Source organism: Sinocyclocheilus rhinocerous, unplaced genomic scaffold, assembly GCF_001515625.1.
Source record: "Sinocyclocheilus rhinocerous isolate Xijiao unplaced genomic scaffold, SAMN03320098_v1.1 scaffold580, whole genome shotgun sequence".
NCBI classification, from domain to species: Eukaryota; Metazoa; Chordata; class Actinopteri; order Cypriniformes; family Cyprinidae; genus Sinocyclocheilus; species Sinocyclocheilus rhinocerous.
The window spans coordinates 1711287-1717966 of NW_015670982.1; the positions used below are offsets into that span (position 1 = coordinate 1711287).

General features: G+C 37.8%; 1 pseudogene; it reads left to right on the top strand.

Moving 5' to 3' along the window:
* The window catches only part of LOC107734548 (LIM domain only protein 7-like), a 47175-nt pseudogene that overhangs the window by 33843 nt on the left and 6652 nt on the right, over positions 1 to 6680 (top strand).

The following is a 6680-nucleotide window of genomic DNA, read 5'->3' on the forward strand; positions in this document are numbered from 1 at the left end:
TGTTCCATACAAAGGGCATTTAAGTGTGCGAGACGTGAATTTAAATTGTATTTATTTACAGAGGTATATTATGTCCCACTTCACGCTTCTCTAGTAAGTTTCGTTTGTGTGTGAAGACGCTGCAGGCAGCGGCGCAGCGCAAATCTGTAAATGAATATTCCGAAGTGAAGTAAACTTCAACAGGTTTCCTCTGCTCAGGGAATAGGGAGCAATGGACACTGTGTAGGGACCATGTCAATCGGAACACAGTTCATGCACGGAGCTCACTTCTAATGAGACGATGATCTGAATCAGGTGTGTTAACAAAGAGAGACATGCAAAACATGCAGAGCGGGGGTACGCGAGTACTGGAATTGAGAACCGCTGGGCTATACTATATAGTGCAAAAAAAAAAATATATATAAGAGCATTTTTAATACAATTAAGCACTAGTCAAGCTGCGATATCAAACAGGACCACAAGGAGACGCCAAAAGATCACTAAACCTACTGCCTTGACCTGACTGTTCAGGCTTCTATACGGATCCATTCAGAAACTAAAAACACATTCAGGATTCAGCAGCGCCCATTATAAAACACTCATGCTTTTAAGCCAAATACACGCTGAAAATAATAATTCTGGATGTGACTCTAAGCCATCTCTAATGAAACCTATCGGGTTTTCTCTGTAGCTGTTTTCTTAGGCGGAGGGTGAACCAACTCCAGGGTAAGGCTAAAAGCAGCCAAATGTATTAAACATCATAAACCCGTCTTTTTAGGCAAGAACCAGACATGGGTGTCATGTAGGCTTAAAAAATGTTAATTCAGTCAGCAAAGCGCACACATTTAACAAAACTGATGAGTTTGAACGATGACTCATCTGAACGCTTCTGATTGGCCATTGCATTCCTAAGCTCAGCAGATATGTTAAAATGCGCAACACTGTAAAAACGCCTAAAATGAAATGCGGTGCAACATGAGCAGATCTTAATTTAATGCCGCAATCGACACTGTCTATTCATATTCACTTTGTTAGCAACAGCATGGGTGTCATGTAGGATAAAAAAAAATGTTTAATAGGACTGTATTTGTATTTAACGTGATTACAATTTAATAAAAACGTTAGAAAATGATAATTATATGTTTCCTTTTCAATGTTATTCAAACAGCGAATAAATTATATATAGAAAGTGACTTATCACTAACATTGATCTATCGCGAGTTTAAGCACTCTCAAAAAAACAAAACTATCGTTATAATCACTGAAGCTGTATACACTGTTAAATGAATCTCTTATTTAAATTGTACGTACATCTGCGCTTTGTTGTTTATGATGAGAGAATTCGCAAGAGTCCGGAATAGGGCTGCACGATAAATCGCATGCGATATTTAACGCGCACCTTGTCAGAAAGCCGGTTCTGTAATCAGTGGTAAATCTCCATCACGTGCGTGCAACACTGTAAAAACGCCTAAAATGAAATGCGGTGCAACATGAGCAGATTAAACTTGTTTGTGCAGGGGCATTTTTGCCCCAGGTCCCCGTGGCCAGCTTCCCCAGCCTTACACACGCTCCGCCTACTGTTTGAAGGCATTCGTTTACTGGATCCTGGACTGAAAAGTTTACAGGAGTTTACCGGTTTAAAAAATCTGATTGCATGTTTTTGCGATCAGATTTTTTAAACCGGTAAACTCATTCTCTTCCTTTTTAAGGTATTGTTTTCATTATAATGTACTGATTCAAATTAGTAGTCAATAATTAAATATTATTTTATCACTCTTCGCACCTCCCCTGACATGCACTCACGCCCCAGACCGACTCCGCTTGCATTCATGTGATTTGTCGAGATGAGAGGCGGGCTCGGGCGCAATCATCAATCAAATTTAAAGGGAAGCCGGCGCATCCTGGGTATACACCGTATACCTGCGTATACCCTCCACTACACCACTGTAACCGCACAATCTGATTTTTCAGATAATAGCATTATTCGCTATAGATTTGTGCTACCTAAAATAGCATTTTTAGCTATCGATTTGTGCTACCTATCTTTTTAATGGGAGGTAGCACAAGAACACACACACTGTGAACACACACCCGGAGCAGTGGCCAGCCATTTTTTGCTGTGGCGCAGATGCATGTAAATGATTGTAATTTAAAATGGAAAATAAATAAAATAAAATACATATTTGCACACTTTAGACATTCTATCAACCAACTACATGAGGTGTCCAACATGCTGTTCAGCTTTTCAATGTGTTGCTGATAATGTAATTTGTAATAAATTAATTAATTAAATGTTTACTAGCGGACTTTTGTCTGAAATGGTTTCAGGAGAAGTATCGACGTGATCAGGAGAAGTTAGAGGAGGAGTGGAGGAGAGCTCAGCTGGAGGTCTATGGAGAGGAGCACAGTGGTACTGAGGTCAGAAGATTGTCATAACTTTAATATCTCTTGCTTCATCTTTCTCCAATTTCTCTCATTCACACTCAAACAGCATGTAAATTGTGATGTTTAATACAGTGGTTCCATTGCCTTTAGACTCTACAGCATTATGAATGGTGAATAAGAATAATAACACCGTTATTATTTACCTCCTGCCGGTATTAGGAGCAGAAATGCCCTGATGTGCTGTCCAATGGAAATACCACTAATATTCCACCTTCCTCCTTCAACCAATTCATTGCTACCACTTCAGTGGCATCCAATCAGAATGCAGAGAAGGTGGGAGAAACACAGAACAGACAGACCGATGTGCAAACAGCAGCAAGACAGCAGTCACTAAAGGCAGACGTGGAGTGTCATTCAACCATAAAGAGTCGGTGGTAAGAAGTATGCCAAACACGAGTTGGGGGAAAAAAAGTTGTAGCTGTTTTATGATGTTGATGCCAAGAAAATATTAGGATGTAGCATTTCCGTAAATCTTAGGGCTGTCATTTAATTAAAAATTGTAACTGCCTTTCATTTCAAAAGACAAACACACAAATGAATTCAGTAATTTAATTCAGTGGAGACATTACATAATTGTAGCAGACAAAAGACACAATATATAATATTGATATCATTGTTTTATTTCCATTTAATTGAACATCACCGGCGCCTGTTCAATCCACAAGAATCTAGTTTGTCAACCTGTCTGAGGAAGATTTAGGGGCTGTACATAAGGGTTGCAAAGAGGTGGAAAATTTCTGGTAAATTTCCTGAAACATTTCCATAATTTTTTTAAACTTTCCATGATTTTTGGGAAATTTTTGAAAACTTTCAGAAAGTCTCAGAAAATTTACTGGAAATGTTCAGCCCCTTTGCAACCCTACTGTTCATATGAACACTTTTTTTTTTTTTTTTTAATTGTTGGTCTATGTATACATGCAGACAAACGTTTTTAGCTGTTTTCCAGCATCTCATGCCATGAGCACCATATTTTTAAGCTGCTAAAATTAACAGTATTAGTTAATTATTGTTATTTCTTTACTTATTTAAGCTTATGAGGCATTTGTTATTTATGTGGTCCAAGCATGTGTACATGTTACTGCTGCTTTGGTCATTGTATGTCTATCTGTCTGCTTCTGCTCTTTCTTGCACCAGCTCAGAGGAGTCCTACGGGTTTGCCAAGCTTACAGTTTCTGACAGGTTAGTTTGCTTTTGGGGCTACTTTTTCTTTTAATGGCTTTTGTGGCGTAAGGAAGATGTGGTGATATACATATGGCAGCACTTTTTCCTGTATTTTTTTTATATATTTTTTTTTTAAATACGGTCTCATTTTAATGTGAAGAGAAAACGTAACAGTTCTGGTTCAGATTACATTTCCATTTAGTCATATTTCATGTTAACCTCATCACTCTCATCACATTCAGTTCTGTCCCCATTGCCAGAAGAATGCAGGGATTTATTGTTGGTGATGCACTTTACAGTTTGACAGTGGTGCTGTTTTATACAACCCCAATTCCAGAAAAGTTGGGACGTTTTGTAAAATGCAATAAAATGAAGAATCTGTGATTTGTTAATGCTCTTTAACTTTTATTTAACTGACAAAAGTACAAAGAAAAGATTTCCAAAGTTTTCATTGACCAACTTAAATGTATTTTGTAAACATAAACAAGTTTTGATTTTGATGGCTGCAACACACCCCAAAAAAGTTGGGACAGAGGCAAAATAAAAGTGAAAAGGTTATAGAATATCTAAGTTAAACCGTTTTGAAGCAGTCCACAATAAGCAGGTGAATTGGTAATAGATGAGGGTATCATGTTTGGGTATAAAAGACTAAAACAGTGAACGCATTGAATTTTCGACAGCATTTGTTTCACTGACACTCAGGTTATCAGGTTTCACCTTATTTTCAATGTTTCCAATTTATTTTTTAGCATTGGGGGAAAAGAAAAAAATCTACATACAACCCCAATTCCAGAAAAGTTGGGACGTTTTGTAAAATGCAATAAAATCAAGAATCTGTGATTTGTTAATGCTCTTTAACTTTTATTTAACTGACAAAAGTACAAAGAAAAGATTTCCAAAGTTTTCATTGACCAACTTAAATGTATTTTGTAAATATAAACAAGTTTTGATTTTGATGGCTGCAACACACCCCAAAAAAGTTGGGAAAGAGGCAAAATAAAAGTGAAAAGGTTATAGAATATCTAAGTTAAACCGTTTTGAAGCAGTCCACAATAAGCAGGTGAATTGGTAATAGATGAGGGTATCATGTTTGGGTATAAAAGGAGCATCTCAGTCTTGGCAAGCAAAGCTGGATCATGGCTCATCACTTTGTGCCAAATTTTGTGAGAGAAGTGTCAAGCAAATCAAAAATCACATTTCTCATTGCAAACTTGCAAAGAATTTAGGTCTTTCACCAACTGTAGGGCAAGGCAGGAAACCTCCGTTGAATGTGCATGACCTTTGAGCCCTCAGATGGCAACGCATGAGAAACCGTCATGCTAAATATAGCCACATGGGCTCAGGAGTACTTTGATAAACTGCTGTCACTTAAGACAGTCTGCCGCTGCATCAATACATGCAACTTGAATCTCTGTTACTCTAGGAGAAAGCTAAACGGAATGAGGCCAGTGATGCCGCAGGGTTCTCTGGGCCAGAGCTTATCTCAAATAGTCAAAAAGACCATGGAAATGTGTGCTGTGGTCAGATGAGTCCGCATTTAAACTTTTTTTTCTGGGAAAAATGGACATTGAGTTTTCAGTCCCAAAGACCAAAGGGACCATCCAGACTTTCATCAGCGACTGATGCAAAAGCAAACATCTGTCATGGTATAGGGGTTGCAGTAGAGCAAACGGCATGGGTGACTGGAATACAGTATGTGCGAAGGTACCATTGACATGGCAGTATATGTCTCTGTACAATTTCAATATATGCCTCCATCAAGGTGGCATCTTTGATGGGAAGTCCATGGTTATTAGATCAAGACAATGCCAGGTCTCATTCTGCATGTGCTACACCAGCATGGTTTTGTAAACCGTGTGAATGTGCTAGATCAGTCCAGATCTGTCTCCTATTGAAAATGTATGACCAGTCGTGAAAATCATGGAATCACACAACAACAATCAGAGACTTCTGAGCACATGAAGTCTTGTATCAAATGAGATTGGACAAAAATTTTGCTTGCAAAACTTTAACAATTAGTATCCTCAATTCCCAAACAATTAAACGTAATTAAAAGGAAAGTTGTTAGGACACAGTGTTAAACATGCCTCTGTCCCAACTTTTTTGGAGTGTGTTGTAGCCATCAAAATGTTTATATTTACAAAATAAAATTAAGTTGGCCAGTGACAACATTGGAATTTGTTTTCTTTGAACATTAGTCGATTAAATAAAGGTTAAAGAGAATGAACAAATAACATATATTCTTGATTTTATGGCATTTCACAAAACGTCCCAACTCTTCTGGAATTGAGGTTGTACATATGTGTGTGTGACGTGTGTGTTCAATTAATGTATACATGTATTCATTTTTGCATAGGACAAAGTCAAAATCTACTCCTGCACTTCAAGGCCTTCACAAACAAGATGCTAAAGGTCTGAATAGTTTATATTTAGGGTATTTTTATCCAAATTCCTGAATGGTTAGGAACAGGAACAGTACTCGTCTTCTCTGCCTTGTCTCTTCATTGGTCACAGGAAGCGGTAAAAAGAAGGGACAGCTGTCGCAGGCAGAGAAGGAACGTCTGCAGATCCTGGAGGAGATGAGGACGAAGACGCAGCTCCTCACTGACAACAGCTGGATCCGTCAGCACAATGCCAGCATCAACAAAGAGCCCATCACTGTGGGAACATCTGTCAGGAGGTCCTGATGAAAAACTATTTCATTATATTGTTTAGAACAGGTTTACTTTGTCAGCTCTACACTACCATTCACTAGTGTGACACTTGGAATAATGGCTGCTGAAAATTAAGCTTTCACAGCATCACAGAAATAAATTATATTTTAAAATATATTCAAATAGAAAACAGTTATTTTAAATGTATAATAATGTTTCACTATATTGCTGTTTTCGCTGTATTTTTGATCAAATAAATGCAGCTTTGGTAAGCATAAGAAGCTTCTTTAAAGGGGTCATATGATGTTGCTAAAAAGAACATTTGGTGTGATGATGAAATGAGTTTATGCGGTTTGAGGTTCAAACACATTATTTTCCACACTCTGTACATTATTGTTTCTCCTCTATGCCCCGCCTTTCTGAAACGCGTCGATTTTTACA